Source organism: Aricia agestis, chromosome 9 (genome assembly GCF_905147365.1).
Source record: "Aricia agestis chromosome 9, ilAriAges1.1, whole genome shotgun sequence".
NCBI lineage: Eukaryota > Metazoa > Arthropoda > Insecta > Lepidoptera > Lycaenidae > Aricia > Aricia agestis.
In genome coordinates this window covers 1,426,593-1,446,843 of record NC_056414.1, presented here as the reverse complement: position 1 = coordinate 1,446,843, position 20,251 = coordinate 1,426,593, and the positions used below count along the sequence as shown (strand labels likewise).

Genomic DNA, 20,251 nt, shown 5'->3' with positions numbered 1-20,251 from the left:
TCAGTTTGGGAATGTTCGTGGAGTCCAGGGAAGATTTTTATAAAAGGAAAGTGATACGAAGTTCACCGGGCCATCTAGCTAATAAAAGACGTCTTTAGTTTAAACCACTAAAACGATTAATGATATGGGGATACTTTGAATCCCATATGAGATAGTTTTTAAAGAAAAATTAATAAATGCGGACGATGTTACGGGCATAAGATGTCCATTATCCAAGGTATAAAACTAGTACCTTTTCATACTTGAAAATTACATGTTATCGATATGGTTGTGAACAGCTCGCATTCTCGCGTTTAACGCGTGTTACGTGTTACATAATTTTTGCCCTAATTAATTGTTTATTTATAAAAGGATCGTAATAATTACATAATGATGACTTTCACCATCATCAGGTTTAAGACAGGAGTTGCCTAACAACCATGGATCAGGTTGCTTCATGTGATGATGGGTTGCAAAATATGCCTTCATTAGTCGATTATTAGTTGTTAGTTTATGATCGTAAACATTTAACGTATTTTAGTAAAGTTTGCAGTGAGACATCGCTTCAAGTAGTAAAATATACGTAACGTGATAACTTTATGACATACAGTAAGAAACGAGTGGAAAAAATATATTATGAACTTTTGTTCCTCATCTCGATAAAATTTTAAACCATACCTGCCTTGTGGTTTGGACCATAACTGGATATAATACGTTTTAATATAATATTATGTAATGTCTGCATAATTTTCAGTAATATAGCAAGTAACATTTAGAATGATTATTTTATTCTTGTGGAATATATGAGATATTAAAAGTTTATTATCATCTAATCTGGTTTTAGAACACAAATACAGACCGGTCATATAAAAGTGACTAACCTAAAAAAGCTAAACTTGGTATAAAAATTATCAAGGGGAACAAAATAATAATAATATTAATATCTTACAATTTAGCATTATAATATTATATTATTCTATCGGCTAATCAAGGGACTAAACTTCATATAAAATGTTAAAATTTATAAGAATTAGGTAATGATCTGCCTCGTTATTTTGATTAGAAATAATTACAATAGATAGGAATTAAATTTCCCACAAAAATAGCAAAAAAAATCTTTGCAAAGTGAAATAACAGTTATTCAAAGATTGTATCTTGACGTAATTATAATAAGTTGTAATAACAATTTTAATGTGTATCATTGTTCAGAAGCAGGTTCAAAGTTCCAAGTTTTTACAACCGCCAGATCCGGTTATAAAATACTCGTTCTGACTTCGCATTATTTTTATTCCAAGTTAAGCTTTTGCACTGAATGCAAAAAAAAGGATCAAATAGGCATGACTTTTATTTAAAAAAAACGGACTTGCACTCCGGCAGAGGTAACGAAACAGCAGGCATAGAGCATACATTTTGGCCGCGTGGGAGGGGCATTAATTCTTCCTCTACGCTGCACTGACTGTCTAATCTTCCTCTATTTTCGTTAAGTCCTAGGCAAACGCAAGTGAAATATTATATCCCAATTCCTACCACAAAAAAAATCATAACGTCGCTAAAGAATGACTTGAAAATAATCAGAAAATCTGCTTACATTGATGAGATTAATCTAAGAACGCCAGCCTCCTAGACTATAAATGATAAGAGATATAGGAATTAGACGTGACATAAGCTAGGTGCTATCATGATCTAGGTAATAACTTAAGAAGGTATCGGATAGATATTTGACGACGTCATACTGCCTAGCGATTCGTAGTCATCATAGTTAGAAGTAAGCACTTGTAAGTTTGGACACTATTATTATACCTATCGAAATCGGTTCAGCGGTTTAAGCGCATTGAACAGGTAACAGACAGACTTTTGTATTTATAAGTTCTATAACATTACTTGATAACGCCTGCGAGTTGCGACTATGATGCGCAAAAAATCATTTATCGCCGGAAACCGCGATACTTTTCGTCTCAGAATTTTTTTCTGAGATGAAAAGTATCCTATTTCCTTTCTGGGATAACATTTTAAAAAGTATGTACTTGTAGTAGCATTACTACTTAAATAAGTCGCGTTAAGTCCCGATTAAAAAGTTTTTTCCTTTCTGGGCCTCAAAGTATCTCGCATGCGGCCCGCCGCGCCGGGACTTTATTTGTGGCCCGCGTGATGTTAAACAATTTTAAAATTCAAACAAAATAAAAATCAAACAAAATAACGTAAGGTCTGCGTGATAGTCGTTAATTATTTTTTCACTTTTAAATCCTTAATTTTGAAGAATGTTATTTTTTAACTCTAAAAAAATTTTGTTGCGGCCCGACACCAAGACCAAAACATGTTTGTGGCCCGCATGAAAAAAGGTTGGTGACCACTGGTTTAGCGGTTTGGGTGTGAAGAGGTAACAGACAGACACACTTTTGCAAATATTAGTATGGATATGGATTGTACGGATTTCTGCATGCTGCATAGTATATTTATATTAGTTATTATATTTTATTATGCTGTTCAATTGTGCCTATGATCACCCACGGTTCAAACGACGACTTAATTGTTAAAAATTACCTAAACAATTAGTTTTAAGGTAATTTACACAAATGTTTAACAGACAAATTGAGCTATTAAATATCTCTTTTGATGTATTACTAGTTTGCATGTATATTATATCCTTTAGTTTCTCTTGCATACAGTTATGTATACAGTATATAGCTTCCTTTACATATGCACATCCTCTTTAAGCCCCCATTTCTGTAATATTTCCTTAACAAACAAGTAATAACTGTATATGACATTAATTTCCATTCACACCATGAACGAAATGACGTCACACCTGTTATTAAAATATATCTCTTTTAAGAAATAAGTATGCCGATGCATTATTTCAAACTTTTAAATATGTCTTTGTAACCTTGTGCATGAAGAATAAATTAATGAAGTATGAATATCAAATCATACCCATTTTACCTGCTGAAACTACAACTGATAATGCAATTAAATACAACTAGCTATTTGACCGAGCTTTGCTAAATATATGTACTTAAATAAAAAATAAAATAATTATCACTTAATTTATTAAATAATTTATGTAAACGATGAAATGATTGAGCTCGAAAAAATTAGTTCGCGATTTTAACGTTGTGAAGTGTATTATAGTTCAGTGAAATTATAATAACGTTAAATTAAATTTCAAAAATCGGTTCAGCGGTTTGGGCGTGAATAGGTCTTGCTGCAATTTGCTATGAACACACTCTGAGTCCTGGAAAAGGACATAGGATACCTTTCATCCCGAAAAAAAGTACGGTTCCCGCGAGAGAAACGAGTTTTGGCGCAACGGAGTTGCGGGCGACATCTAGTTATGTTGTAATAGTATGGATGATGACTCGACGACCTTGGTGTTATCTCTACTATTTAAACACTAAAATGAAGATTATCATTATCTTGTCTCACTATCTAGATCAGTGGCCCCAACCTTTTTTTCACACGGGCCACAAACATGTTTTGATCTTGGGACTTGGTGTCGCAGGCCGGAACAAAACAATTTTAGGATTAAAAATTAAGTTCTTTAAAATTAACGATTTAAAAGTGGGAAAAAATTCAAAACTTTATTATTTAACATCACGCGGGCCACTGTTAAATTTCCGGCGGCGCGGCGGGCCGCGGGTTGGGGATAGCTGATCTAGATAGTTTCCACGTTGTTTAGAATATGACTGTAGCCGAGGCTTTACTAGGCTTTACAGAAATTACGTGTTCTAATTCACATTCCAGTTTTAACCGACTTAAAAAAATACTAGGTTTTATGTTTTTTTTTTATAGTTCCAATATTATGACTCTTTAATCTTTATATATTTTTATAATTTACTTTTTAGTACTGTTGAGTAAATAACCAAAACTAATCATTCCTTCTTTTAATTTAAAGGAAACTCTATTTTATTATTTAGGTATAACTCTACTATAATTTCAGAAAACTATATTACCTACGTTAATACTTGCCCAAGATCATGCCCTATTTCTTAACTTTTGCTAAGCTTGCTAAAACAAATGGACCATACCTGCTACCATAACATCACTATAATGAAATCATCATTGACCTGACCTGATGATTATACAACGTGATCACTGATCATGCAACGCGTGTAACCTTTCGGACCCGTCAACGACACCGGTTCTGCCGACAGGTTCTCTGCACAGCGCTCCATTAATTATGGTTCTGATGTTTACGCCAAAATATACAGGTGTAACAAAAATAATTGAATCACTTATTTTTGTTACATTCTGTATACTAACTGGAGATATTTCACGCACTTTCGCCTTAGTTTTAGGAATTTCACGGTAATCGTACATTTTCCGCAAAAAATAGCCTGTGTCCCTTCACGTGGTCTATTGTTTCTTATGCGATCTCTAGACGGTAATTCAGCATGACATGCATTTACGTGACAGTATTAATTGTTATTGTTGCATGACATACCGATTGCGAAACGATCATGCGTACGTGACATTTTGCAGGACGAAAAATTAAACAAGTTGTCAATCAATATAGAGCACGTAGTTTGCATGTCATTCGCATCAATCAATGCAATAAACGATTATGTGTGCATGACAGCACGTAATGCATGTCATGCTGAATTACCATTTAGGGAGCGCATTAAGATAATAAGCAATTTCATAGAATTTTCCTCTGGAAAGGACATAAGATAGTTTTATCCCAAAAATTTACGTTTCCTCCACGATAAACAATTCCGGAGTGATAAAGTTGCTGGCAGCTTAATTAGCTTGGTAATATTTTTATGGTTTAATGTTTTCAATGTTCATTTGTATTTTAAGAAATTGAAATAGAGAACAATAATATTATTAGAGAGCAATTATTGGCTTTGGTACACGTCACACGTATTTGCTTATTGTTTTCCAAATCTATGTTACTTTTTTTTATGAAATAAGGTGGCAAACGAGCAAACGGGTCACCTTGTGGAAAGCAACTTCCGTCGCCCATGGACACTCGCAGCATCAGAAGAGCTGCAAGTGCGTTGCCGGCCTTTTAACAGGGAATAGGGTAATAGGAGAGGGAAGGGAAGGGAATAGGGGAGGACAGGGAAGGGGATTGGGCCTCCGGTAAACTCAATCACTCGGCGAAACACAGCGCAAGCGCTGATTCACGCCGGTTTTCTGTGAGAACGTGGTATTTCTCCGGTCGAGCCGGCCCATTCGTGCTGAAGCATAGCTATCCCACGTATATTCATCACTTTTTTGTGATGATTAATTTTTATCGGTCTTTTACGAAGATGGACTAAGGAATCCATGCTATTGTCTTTCGTTTATTAATAACGCTAAATTAAATAGTTTTGAAAATAATAATATTATTAAGTTCTAAGAAATAAAGTTGTGAATGTCAAACTTTAAAAAGGTTAGCGCAGTATAATTCCTAATCAATGTGAATAAATTGGAATTTTTATGAATGTTCAATGACGTTGACTAAATAAAAACAAAATACTCTGATTGCCCTGTTAGTCCACTTAAAACAGGTAAGATCACTTATTATTATTGCAAAAAATAAAAACCTTTTAAGTTATGTCTTAGTAGATAATAAATAAGATCCACACACATGGGCGTACCGAGGAGGGGGCAGGGGGGGGGGGGGGGCAGCTGCCCCCCCTGGATCACGTAGACGTCCCTACTAAGTATATTAACTAGTACTTTCGTCTATAAAAATTAAAAATAATAAAACGATTTTTTGCCATTTATTTGCAATACAATATTTTTACAATTAAAAATTATTTTTTTATTCTTTATAAACACCTAGCTTATAAAAAATCTGATTTGCCCCCCCCCTGGCCGAGAATCTGCGTAATTTGCCCCCCCCTGGCCCAGAACCAGTGTAATTTGCACCCCCCTGGCCCAGAACCTAGGTACGCCCATGTCCACACATGTAATATCAGAGAAGTTGATTCCTAGGCAGATGGGGGACCTACGTAGTTTGGTTGCGTTACGTCAAACCCAGCCGACAGATCCCAATTAACATTGAATTGACATAATCCGACAAAATGACGTGGGTCCGTCAACTGCCTATGAATCAATTTCTCCGATGGTACATACAGAATTTGTTTGATACGTGACAGAAGAGGCATAGATCAAGAAAAAATAACTTTTTATAACTATTTAAACGTCTCCAGTCTCTATCCATTTGGTGGATCCTTTATTAGTAAGGAGGTAAATTAAGTTTGTATGTATTTTAGTTTGTTGCTGATCGTTATTATTCGGCGACATACGATAACCTAAGAAGTGTCTACTGTCTACTGATAACACTTACGTAATGTTTGCTAAAACATATCTTTATGTTTCTACTGATTACTGGCTAAAAGAGTAATAAAGTAAAGTTAAAAGAGTACTAATTTCTACTATTCTTAGCTTAGTCTATAATTTAATCTATATTTTTTTTCTGAATATTGGCGTGAAAAACGATTTGATGACATATTATGTTCACCGTTCCCCTTTAAAAATATAATATAATATTTTAATCTTATATCTTTAAACGAGCAATTCTTGTATATAAATATATAATTGGAATCTCGGAATCGGCTCCAACGATTTTCATGAAAGTATATAGGGGGCGATAAATCGATCTAGCTAGGAATCATACTTAGAAAATGTCATTTTATTCGTGTTTTATCGAATACCGAGCAAAGCTCGGTCAAATATCTAGTGTTTTATATTATACAGGACCTGCGGGTCTCACGCGACGATAAGCGAAGTAGCGGGCAAGGTCTAGTTAAAGTAGTAACAAACATAATATTATTTAACGTGTAGAGTAAAATATGTAGAGTATGGAAAACGATATTCAGAAATAAACGCAGAATATTTAGTTTTATTACTGTAACTCCATACAATGACCAATTAAAATATTGTTTTCTGCTTTAAAATAACGATAATATTCGCTTCGCTGATATAAGAAGCGAGATTCAGGATTACAAAGCATTTTTTTTTTAATTTTCTCACGCAAGGAAAATGACGATGCAGTTTCCAAAACTTATATAACTACGGTATTTTTTACAGCGTAAATAAACGAAATAATTATTATTTATTATTAAGATGAACTCCTTTAAACTACTTAAGATACTGGTGTGTATGTTAGGTTAATGGTATGGTAAATGTTTATAACTTTTAACAATTCTATATAAAAGGGATTTCTCTTCGACGTACAGTGTTAAAAGATAAAACAGATGATTTTGCCATTTTCAAATTTAGAAAAAAGAGTAGTTTAAACACTGTAATATATTCAGTGTTAAAACTATCCTATTTAATGGAACCGAAAATATCCTACTACCAAATCCCTTGTAATCTACCTTATCCACATATAATATTTTTAATGCTGAAAAATGTAACAGTCAGACGCAATTTCGTATTAACGTTACTATAAATATCGAATATAAATTTAATATAACTAGTATTCTTCTCTAAGCCTACTTACTAGTATACTACAAGAACACAGCAGCTAATGTGCTGAACTGAGTTTGAGATAAGCAGATAAGCGCGCACGTGATGGCGTGCTGTTGCCATCACCTCGGAGTTACTATGAGCCTTATGTTGGTGACATAAAGACGCTATCAGAGGTAACACAACTACGGACGATTACGATACAATCGGTTAAATTATTTAACATAATTGAGACATAAGCATCGGTTACAGTCTATCGATTTGACTGAAATTAAGTATCGATAATATTCGATTTGCAAAAAAGTTTAGGATTTACGGTTTTTAAGGTCTACCTAAAGTTGTAAGTGATAAAGAGGATTTTAAACGAGCATTAGCCTACCACACATTACCATTAATGTAAGAGTTACTTTAGTAGTAATGCATGGTGGCTTATAGAATGATACGAAAACCCTTTGACAGAAGAGAGCCCGAGAGACCTGCTGATAGAGAATGCGCTTGTAAAAAGTATTGAAACTAAACTTTGCATACGTATGGGTCAAGGCTTCAAACATCGATCATCAACACAAAGATAATAAATTTTAACGTGCTTTGGTAATTTCTGAAATTCCTGTCCTAAAACAATTGAATTTTCCGAGAAAAGTCCACCGACTTCACATTTTGTTAAGACATTTGCGTTTATATGGAATGGAGGTTTGTAATAAAACTTTAATGTGTTACTAAAAATAAATATTATGATAAATATCATCAAACTGCAGTGTAGTAATACTGTACCTACTACTAAAAATATTTGCACCCATTCGGAATGGGCCATTCCTAGTAAATAGTAATAGAAGTTATAACCAGTTATTTTTAAACGGCATGTATGACCTAAAATACCTTAGTATAATTTGTTACCAATTTTTCCAATTAATATAATATTACCAACAGATTTTATTTTATTACCTGTAAATAAATAAATATTAAAAATACTTGATAAAGTTGAATAATGATGATCACTTTAAATGAATGACACAGGAATATCACAACACATCACTTGGCAAAAAACAGACCGATCACAATAAAAAGAAGAAGGCGAATTATGAAAGCAAAACGTTCGAAAATTGAATTTCGCGGCGCGGCAGTCGGCACATTCGACGCGAATACGCGCGTCGCGTGCGATGGCGAAGAAGTCAGTGCGTGCCTCCTCTAGAAAACCGCCACTCGCCAAGAAAATGTACGGTTGACGACTAAACTAGTTCACTACTTTTGGACCTTACCGCAATACAAATAAGATCGAAATATTGTACAATAACTCTGTCTGGGTCTGGGTTAGGGTTGCCACCCGTACTTTATAATAAAGTATTGTACGTTATTTCAGGTAATTGTACTCTATACTTTATGAGAACAATAAAGTACACGAAAATACTTTATTTCATATGAAGAGAAAGTGCTTTTTCGTTAAACGAAATTTTTCGATTGGTGTTGAATGGATTTCGCCACTCGACAGCGCCACATCACTTAATCACCGTTTTTAACAATTTCTGAACGCAACCTAACCTCAAATGTCAACAATGTCAGTGTCATTGTCATAATGTTTTTTTTGTGCATCGTTTTGTGCGAAGCGGTTTAGTGCAATAAGAATACGATTTAAAGTTTTACAGATTCATATTATAATAGTACATCATGGATAAGAATACTCCACATACACCTATAAAACGTAATTTTAATAGTGAAACGGATCAAATAGTGAATATGTTACACCAAAAAAATGTTTAAAAACAAAAGATACGACAAAACAGAAAAATAAACGAATGCAGAAGTATAAAAGTCAGTGGGAAATCGAACATGGTGATTGGTTAATTAATGATCCACAAAACGAATATAATGGAAAATGCAAATTGTGTGGAATTACATTTACAATTGCTTCAGCAGGTATAGGACAAGTAAGAAAAAAAACTTATTTTTCAGTGTGTGTGTGTGTGTGTTGGTATGGTTACATTAAATATGCAAACTATAGGTAGGTACTATGCTATAAAATGATTAGATTTTATTTAAGATATAAATGTGCACTTTTTCCCAATAACTTTGAAAGTATAATTATTTTATGGTGACTGGAGGTGATGGGTAAGGTGACGGGATTAATCTTATTATTTTCAGGTTAAACAACACCTGCAAACAAAACAACACAAATCAAAATATGAAACTAGGAGAACATCTGGACTACTTGAGAAATTCCTTGACTCTTCTTCTGCTTCCACATCGTCTAGATGCAGTTATAAAGAAAATGTTGTTGCATCTGAGTTAGCCCTGACATATCACACAGTAAAACATAATTTGTCTTACAATAGCATGGATTGTACTATAAAATTGAATAAAATTATTTATGGCAATTCACCTACAGCTAATGCAATTCATCTAGCTAGAACAAAAATGGAAGCACTAGTTACAGAAGTGTTGGGCCCATATTCTTTACAAAATGTAATAGATGCTGTTAATACAGATAATTTGTTTTACTGTTTACAAACAGATGCTTCTAACAAGAAAAATATAAAACTCTTTCCATTAGTGATACAATATTTTACAGCCAAAAATGGTATTGAAAACAAATTAATAGATTTTTATGAAAATAGTAATGAATCTGCTGATGGTATGTTTGAAGCAATTCAAAAGTCATTAGAGCAATACAAATTATCTTTTCATAATGTATCGGGGTTAAGTGCAGATAATACAAATGCAAATTTTGGTGTTAATCATTCTTTATTCACCAATATGAATAATTTGGTACCAGGTTTGATTAAAGGAAATTGTCACGCACATATAGTGCATAATTGCGTCAGACATGCCATGAGCTTTTTATCACATGACATAGAAAATGTTATTTTAAAAATTTATGCTCATTTTTCACAATCTGCTGTAAGAAGAGAGGAACTAAAAAAATTTGTAGCATCAGTAGATGGAGACTTTCACGAAATCAAACGCCATGTGGGAACAAGATGGCTCTCTCTTTTGCCATGTATTGATACTTTATTATTAAATTGGTCACCTATAAGAAGCTACTTTTTAAGTTTAGACTACTGTCCAATGGTTTTACAAAATTTATTGATGCTCAATGAAACTGAGAATGATGTGATTGAAATTTATTTGCATTTTTGTAGTCACTTATTAAATTTATTTAATAAAGCTGTTAAATGTCTAGAAGGCAACAGCATAACAATTTTAGACATTTATGGGATTATGGATAATCTTAGAAACGGATTAACACAAAGAAAACAAGATATTTTCTTTGGCTATGAAACAGGCAAAAAAATTAAACAGACTTCACTGGAACTGACCACGTCAGCATTCACAGAAAGAGTTTTTTCTGTGATGAACAGCAAATGGCGAGACGAAAGAAACAAAGCGTCTCTAAATTTGATAAAAAATGAATTACTTATTTATTTTAATTTAAATTTAGATTGTAAAGATGCTGTGCAATTTTTTAGTAAAGATAGTAATTTGATACAAATTGCAAAAGCAATAAAAAATATGTTTTTAAATATAATAATAAAGAAAAATAAATTGTACTTTATTTTGAACCTATGTACTTTTTTTTTCTTACCTTTAATAACCAATGTACTTTAATTGCAAAAAAAAAGGTGGCAACCCTAGTCTGGGTCGTCGTAATCTTTATAAATCTTCATTATTTAATTATTAATACGCGTTTAAGTGATATGACATAAACTGTCGTGCTAATGTATTACAAACCTAGTTGCCAAGTTAACAAGTTGTATACAGTAGGTATAATACATTGTATTTACGCATTAAGTTACTTGTTTGTTATCAAACACACGGCAAATGTCTTTTTAATTATTATTAAAGTAGGTTTTACAGAATGTGTTAATTATTCAAAACTCAAACCAAACGACAGACGGGTTTTCCCGTCCACAAAAACGATGGAAATATTTTGCATCTCCTATATTAGATAATACGGTGTGCGATGTATCTATACTTAAAAGATACAATCATACATATGATTTTCACACATATACTGCTAAGCCGAAAAGGATGATAAAATTAGGTGTGGAGCAGAGTTGCCAGATTTTTTTTTGTGCCAAGTCAGGACTTAGGAACTTTTTGAGTAAAAAAGCGGGATTCTTCAGTTAAAAGCGGGACAAAGTAAAAGAAGGTATAAAATCAAAAGTTTTTTGAATTTTTCATCTTTTTATTTGCGTTAAAATGACGTTTACGTGACAATAGATAGCTAAAGTAGCCAAAGAAATTCCACCCCTCTACCTCCCACACTCTTATCTTCATTACCTTTCTTTCTCAGCACGCTGCACGTACGTTCGGGCTTTCCCGAAAAGCGGGACCCTGTTCCTGTCCCGCGCGGGACATTTAATTTTGATGAAAAAATCGAGACGTCCGGCAACGCTGGTGTGGAGATACTTACCCCGAGTCCCGTAGTATTTGTGTGAAGAATGTAGATACGGTTCAAAGCGTGATAAACAAATTGCTGTGCAATGAAGTTGCGAGCAAAATTTAGGGCCTGTTTCACCACTTCCTGATAAGTGACGAATAGGCTATGCATCACCTAACTTGACAGATTAAATTGTGTTTAGCTGTGAATAGCCAATTCGGCACTTTATCAGAAAGTGGTGACACAGGCCCAGTAATATAAATTAATTTTATCCATAACTAGATGACCCGCGAACTTCGTAATTCGTATCACTTCCCTTCTAATATAAACCTTCCTTTTAGCGAGACTAACAGAAATTAATTTTTATATTTTATATTATATAGCTTCAACAACTTAGTCGTAGGAAATACGGAAAATGCACTCAAAGGAAAATGGAACCAACAAGACCTGTTGGATGTACTGCAAGTTGTAACTTAATACACCATGCGTCACAATCGGATTTTATGCCGTTTCACAGAAGGAAGGTTTCTTCTGAATGGAAATTTTCTACGAACTCTACCAATAAAGCAATACACGGAATCTAAGAAACAACAAAAAACCATCTCAAACTTTTGTAAATACAATAAAAACTTGAAGTTAAGTAAGTAAGTAAGTATATAATTATTTTATTTTTATACTATGAAAATTAATTTCTACTTTGAAATTATGCATAATTTAATAAATAATCTCTAAATTTATAATTTAATAAAAAATCTCTGCATAAAATTTGGACTCGTCTTCGCAAGAATATAAAATTTTTGATTCCTCCAAGATGCAGAGGTGAAGATCAAGGTCACTACCTATTTAGCGAAAGTAAACTTTACAACGATGTGATAGAGTCGCAAATCGTTTGTCATTAGCGGTTAGCATTTAAGCAAACACGAATATAAATTGCGATTCATAATTACAGTGGCTATTGTATTGTAATGATCTATGACGAAAATTGTTAATTTTAACACACACAAAAACAATAATTAATGGTAAAACTGGAAAAAGTAAGATAAAACTTAAGAAGACGCCCTGAAATTTTCAGGATCTCATAATATTATATAAGTATGGTAGAGTATTTATTTATCTTTCAGAGATTGTATGAAAGAGTATAATATGTCTTTCTTGTTCTATGCTGTGTCCACGAAAAATTAGTGTCCTTTATTGATCAGTACCTACTTAAATTCCCAATGGGTACAAATTATCACCAAGTATCATAAAATACACGGCTACACGATGGACAGACGCGATTGTTAAGGCTGCTGACTGCACGTTCCAGGAGGCATTTCATCAGGCCAAAAATGGAGACAAGTGGAGAACCTACGAATAATAAAAACGGAGAACCCTATCCCAGAAAGCAAATTTTGGTGGTCACGTTCCTCAGCCATGAGGATAGGTACGACTAGGAAGATCATACAATATATAATATTATCAATTAATCGTCTTTTTAGCCACCGCTTTTTGTTGATAGCTTGAATCACGGCAAGCTGACATACAATATACACATAACACATTAAATATTAGCTATTAATCATTATTATCTAATGTCATTTAAATCACAATATCAATAAGGAAATTATCATTCCATATTCGTAGGAAAGCGAAAAGTTATTGTTAGAAAGCGTTATGATATCGATAGCCGATACGCCCTCGACACGTGTCCGAATCGATTTACCATCGGATTCGATTCTATTCGTCGCGCGTTTTCAAACTCAAATTTAACGTACCTACTACCTAGTGTCACGTTAAAATATACAGTTAACGTATAAGTAAGGTAGGATAAACCATATTTTTGCTTTACGCATCCCCGACAAATTGGGGATATCGGCCGGGGTATGTGGGACTCCTGCTACCCACTAAAACCCCATGGTGCTCCACTCATCGCTTAAGGCAGAGTTGCGGGTACGATAGAACCTACCGCAACTAAAAGATGGCTAGCTAGTTACGTTAGCTTTTACGCCGGTCCTTTCGTCGAGGATAGTTTCCGACGTGGTTAAATCACATAAGGAAATTCGGAAAGATCGTTTTCTACCCATCGTTTTCTTTATGGCTTCTTTATAGTTTCGCCCATCATACATTTTGATCGCCCATCAAAATGTATGGAATTGACATAATAATAATAAGTTAACGTTCGACTCGTGTAATGTCAAATCCATATATTTTATATCTATAAAGAAAACGTCTTGGCTAAAGGACCAGGGGGTGAGCCAAAATCTTTTCGTTTACGCTTCGTTATAACGAACGTCGCTAGGGTTGTTAACTTGTTACCTACGAATTTAAAACTATGACATATTCGCTGGACGTGTTCCTCTTTGGTCGTATTGTTGTTTGTGTTTTGGCACATGCGATTAAAATTGTCAGAATCCAATTTTGAAATCTTTATTTTAAATATTTAAAAATAAATTATATCAGCCAGCGCGAAGCACATTCCGTTCATAATCCTAGTGAAACCCGACGAATTTGACAGATATTGAAACCTGTCCGTCTCTTTGCACTCGAACTACTGGTCGTTATGTCTATTGTGACGAAGCGTAGCGTTCGTTAATATGATTTGACGTTCGACTCGTCTTATGTCAATTCCATACATTTTGATCGGCGATTCTATAACGAAGCGAAAACGGAAAAGTTTCGGCTAAATGGCCTGTACGCACATCCTGTATTTCATTTCAGTAGACCTTTAAGAATAGGGAACTCAAATACTTAAATCAAAATTACGGTGTAAAGTTTATCAAGACAAGTGATTTTGCACCCATACAAGGATAGGGCCTTACATTACTCGTACCGATTACACAACTTAAAGGGCTTGAGTTGAGACTTGAGACATGAGTGGATTCAAGTTTAACTTTTTATATGAGATAGGGTTAAGTTCCCCCTCCAAATCGGTCCACCCGTTTGGAAACTACGAAGCCACGGACAGAGTACAGAACAGACACATCAAAGTTCTATAACTTTTCGTTTTGTCGTTTTGTTGGCACTATATTTTTTCGTTTTGTTTTCGTAGGGGGTTAAAAATACAGCCCTTTTTTCGTCGGGGGCTAATAATAAGTTAAGAAGTTAAGATAGGCGGATACTGGGTAGTATGATCAAAAGACCTCGTGATACTCATTCGACTATAATATTATGTGTGTGACATTCAACATCTAATTTTAGGTTCATTAATAAAATTAATAGAGGTCGTCGTATTATGTCATATTATACAGACTATACAGACTAGGATGGTGTGGCACTTGGTTGACATTTTGGAAGTATGGATTTTGAGGTAGACCGGCCGGGAGTCCCGTGTTTGACAGGTTCAGGACATCCATCCATGGTTTTGGCGCTTCTTGCCGACCAGTCCCTTATACCCCTGGGTGCTTCGGCTTGCTAAGGCACATCCATAAAGGGTGCTGCGTCATAAAAAAGGGTAGATAAAAGCTGATGAGACCCAAAATTCAGTGCACGTTTAAGAGAGAACAATATTCGAATTTATAATCTCTATAAATATAGAGATATCGAAAACTTTCCTGTCAAGTAATTATAACGTTTACAACGGTTAAGAGCGCGTGACGGTTATTCGGCCAACGAGTTAATAATGTTGATAGTCTAGTTACTCGTGGACATACAGGGACATACGTCTGTCATGCCACTAATTAAAAAAAAACAGTTATGTCACTTGTCAGATTTACGCGCCAACTTGTTTACTTTTTTTTTTAAAGTTACGTAAAATCAATCACCGAATTTAGCAATATAGCTACGAATAATATAAACTAGTTTTTATTATTCGTAGCAATATTGTCTGAAACCTTCTGTGACATAGTTTTAAGGCAATGTATTTTTAAATCAGTTGTTGGTCTTAAATCTTAGTATGAATGGTAAGATAATAATATTATATTATTATTATTACAATCATTTACCTAAGTATCTCATTATCGTTACTATAGGGGCTCAGACCTCTTCTAATAACTGTACTCTTACGACTTACAACTTACAAGTTAGGTTAGCCAACATAATAAAATGTGGCTTTATATCTTTTTAATATTTCATTAAGGGCAATTTATTTGGGCTTGGCAGTTGTCATTACACATCTTGCTCAATAGCTCTACTGTTGAAATACGTGCAACTTTGCTTCAAGCTATGGGGCACATTTTACTCGTATGTCAAGGCAAGCACAATGAAAAAGCGTTCGAAATTCTTTGAGAAAATTCGCCATGGTGGGGCCATTAACAACTGATTCCCGAAATATATTAAGAACAAGAGAAGAATAATATAATCACGGAGCTAAAATATAATGCATTACCCGGCTGAGTAATCTGCTTTATTCTACTATGCTTATTTCGTATTTATTCCGTATTAGACGAGCCTGCAACTTGGCAAATATTTTCTTTCCTTCCATTCCCGAAACTCAAAGTATTTGCATACCGAATTTTATCAAAATCGGTTTAGCGGTTTACGTGAAATGGTGGAAGTGGTACAGACCGACACGCTAACGCATTAATTTTACTATTGGTAGGTATGGATTCAATAATCAAAATAGTATGCCTATGCTCACATATAGGCAAGTATTTCGGTCACGATATTTTGGCTTCTTCCTCGTTGTAATTAATTATGTAGGTGATTATAATTACCTATTCACGAACTAATATTTCATTTAAAAAATATATTTTTTATAGTTTTTGCAGAAAATCGGCTCTACAGACTACAGCATAAAACCGGTCTGGAGGTAACCTTTTTCTCAACAGAATTATCGAGGTAATAAAATCGCATTTATACAATTTTTACTAAATTAAAAAAAAATAACTTTACAGAAAGCAGTACTAATAAATAAAGTGAAAACTGCGCTTCAACTTTTACGAGTATAATTATTAAAATAAATAAATTAAACTTTTCATTTGTGATGGTGATAAACTGATATGTGATAACTGATAACTAATTTTATGTACTGCGGGCTTACACGATTATTATTATTAACATCGTCAGAACTGTAATAAAGCCAAAGATGTTCATCATCATTCTTCAGTCTTTAGTTTGGTATGCATATAGGCATACTAATACCCAACATAAATAGCGACAAGTCTACTTAATATCTACTACATTACTAAGTTACTAAGCTAGTAGTTACATCTTTATGAATATTAATTTTTTTTCATCTTTTTTTTTTTTTCAAAAATTCATCTCCCCTGTGAACCCCATTCGGATCGCGCCTGCTACCCACAGAAGCCAGGAGCGATATAATCAATGCAGTCGCTGTACACGAATAGCGAAATAAACTTTATTTCGATAGTTTTTTTGTTTCTCGCGGTCCCACGCCGCCTGGCAATAAAAACTTGCACTCAACTTAGAGATGTGCAACCAGTTGATGCATTTTTAAAGCAGGTTGAAGCTGTTTACGAAGCTATTTCAAGCAACATTCAAATGTTTATTGTTTTTTGCCGTAAAGAGTAGGAAAATTATGAATTCAAAATTCATTTTCATTCATTTCATTCATTCAATTTTATTGTACAAAATCGACAAAATTCTCGCTCGGTTGGTCCCAAAATTTTGATTTTACACTGCTACTAAGTTTTTGATGTACAACAGCCCCCTTAGTAATATTAACGTGAACTTCATTGTTATAGGTCACAATAATTAACTTGATGTTTGAACTTTTTAAAAGTCAATTTAAAAAGTAAGAAGGTCAAAATATTGACATTAAGTACAAATTTTTAAATTGTGTTTTGCAATGTGTAAACGTCAAAATTGTGACCAGCCATGAATTTAATAAGTAAGTAGTTTTTTTTTTTTTGCGAAGAATATGAAAGAGTGATGTTGTGTTTTTATATTATTTTCCTATAATTGTGTTATCTGGGTTTTTAATGTGTAATATTGGTAGGATATTAACCATTATATATTCGTTATCGTGCACAAGTGTGGGAAAGTGATGTAATAACCAGAAACGTGCTCTTTTGTGTTCCCTCCAAAACTCCATCGAAAGTTTCAGTAAAGCGTGTACCTACCACTTTACTGAATCGACCGACTTGACTTTATATTTAGACTTTGACTAGACTTTAGACCTGACTGACCTGACGATAATATAGAAAAAATTGTATTAAAGAATATTGTTTTCCCGCCATAATATTAGACTCGACACTGGCCATGGTTATAGCCGAAGTGCCATTATAAGAAGAAAAAAAAAAATTTATAAGTATGTTCATCAAAGTTACATAATAAGGGGGCAAAGCAGAAACAGGTATCTTGGGCGCAACTAATACACTACTACGATGCTTCGACATAGGGTATTCGAAGCACCGACCACAATTAGATCGTTCAATTCAGGAGCAGCATTAGGCTGTTGATAGCTCATAGCAGTATTCTAATGCGAAGAAGCCGCAATGTCTTAATAAAATCCAGTTTATTTTTCCCGGACAACTTTAGTGTCCATATCAAAATTTCATCAAGGCTTACCATCATCATTTCATCGGCTTACCATCGAGCTCGATTATCGATACCGATTCAATCACATCCCTATATTTTTATGTTGTACACTCGCGGGCGAACAAAACGTCACCGTGGCGGGCGTTACCGCCGACGACGCGGGTTTACGACCACTTTTTGCCCACTAGCGTGTGGGAAAGTCGAGATTTTGAATGCTGATGAGATTGCAAAAAAAAAAAACTTTCGTAGCCTTTGGGAGGCAGGTCAATTGTCAACAGAAGTTTCAGGGTTGATTCAGAATGCAACGCGACGCGTAGATGCATTTCTAAATTTATATGGATTTGACAGATTCGCAAGACATCTCAGGGTTGATTCAGACCGCAACGCGACGCGTAGATGCATTTCTAAATTTATATGGATTTGACAGATTCGCAAGACATCTCAGGGTTGATTCAGACCGCAAAGCGACGCGTAGATGCATTTCTAAATTTATATGGATTTGACAGATTCGCAAGACGTCTCAGGGTTGATTTAGACCGCAACGCGACGCGTAGATGCATTTCTAAATTTATATGGATTTGACAGATTCGCAAGACATCTCAGGGTTGATTCAGACCGCAACGCGACGCGTAGATGCATTTCTAAATTTGTATGGATATGACAGATTTCAATTGCGTCAGACGTCTTGCGAATCTGTCAAATCCATACTAATTTAGAAATACATCTACGCGTCGCGTTGCGGTCTGAATCAACCCTTACGCAACTGAAATCTGTAAAATCCATACTTTTTGCCGCGCCGCGCCTCGCCTCGCCTCGTCGCGTTGCGGTCTGACAACGTAAAATATATATATATAAATAAAATGTAACGCTTTTCGAAAATAAAAAGGCTATAAGTATGTTTTAAAAATTAAATAGATTACTATTATTATCACATTACTTGGTAAACGGTTGCTACATAAAACAAGCAAGGTGTGTTCCGCGGAGGTCATATCAATCTATCACAAGATGAAATAAGTTTTGACGTCAAATACTAACAAAAAGGATTTCCGGGTCAACAAACTATTGGTGATTATATTCTATTACCAAAGATTAATTGATTGCAAACGATTTAAAGAATAACTGTTATTAAACATATATAATCATTTTGATACATAAACGAATGAATGAATATATTATAGAGAAATTTAGGAATATGTACTTATCAGGTTGTAAACCTCCTCCATATCTACTCAGAGAGGATTATAAAAGCATGCTTAGACTCTCATAATATTTATTGTAGTCCTGTGAGTCCTGTGTCCTGTCCTACATAAAATTACCGGTGCTATAGTGCGATATAAACATGCTTAATATTTCTATTTTTGTGTGAGTGAAACCAACCTAAATTAGACTTAAATAACTGTCGGTAATTAAGCTGGAATTACAATGAAAACCATGCTGTGCATAAAGCCGGTGCACCAGTGTAACATGCTATATAGCTTACGTCTGAGCGCGTCCCGGAGCGCGGCCGACAGCGCTGTCAGAGTGTCGCGCAGCGCGGCGTGGTAGCGCCCGAACAACCTCACATCTACATTACACTTTACAGCTCGGTGATAAGGTTCAATTTACAGTGTTAGCCTCTCGGAAGTATATTGAGAGGTAGTGCTTAGTAATCGACCGTAAGTCGACCTATATTACTTGATCGAGTTATATCAAATTATTATCTACAGCTCGACAAGGCTTAAAATTAACGTGGGTGACATTGACGGGAGCGCTGCTGGTAAAGGAGAACTGTCAAACACATGTCAAAAATGACGTTTTTGTATGACAGAAGCGTTTAGTTCCTTTTCTCGCCACGTTCATATATAAAGCCTTGTCGAACTGAATCAGGATCTGCCTGAGGAATCTGCAGTCAAGTGCTGACATAACCCGATCAAATTACGTAAATACGTCATTTGCCTTTGAATCAATTTATCTGATAGTACAAAATTAGTTCAAGCTGGATTAGAGCTTTCTTGGGGTCTAGATAGGTAGTAGAACAAAATAATCCTCTAGAAAACGACATTTGTAGAGCAAAGATTTAAACACAAATACGTGTGAGGG

General features: G+C 34.5%; 1 protein-coding gene across 5 annotated transcripts in view; it reads right to left on the bottom strand.

Annotated features, from left to right (window-relative positions):
• The window catches only part of LOC121730115, an 81,420-nt gene that overhangs the window by 31,082 nt on the left and 30,087 nt on the right, over window positions 1-20,251 (bottom strand). Inside the window, exon 1 of one of the 5 annotated variants that reach the window (XM_042118975.1) lies at window positions 8,345-8,540. The exons of 2 other annotated variants lie outside the window; for them this stretch is intronic. The gene's annotated coding sequence lies outside the window, so the exon portion shown is untranslated. Of the gene's footprint in view, window positions 1-8,344; window positions 8,541-20,251 lie in introns of those variants that run through there. 2 more of the 5 variants (XM_042118976.1, XM_042118977.1) reach the window with 2 other exon arrangements.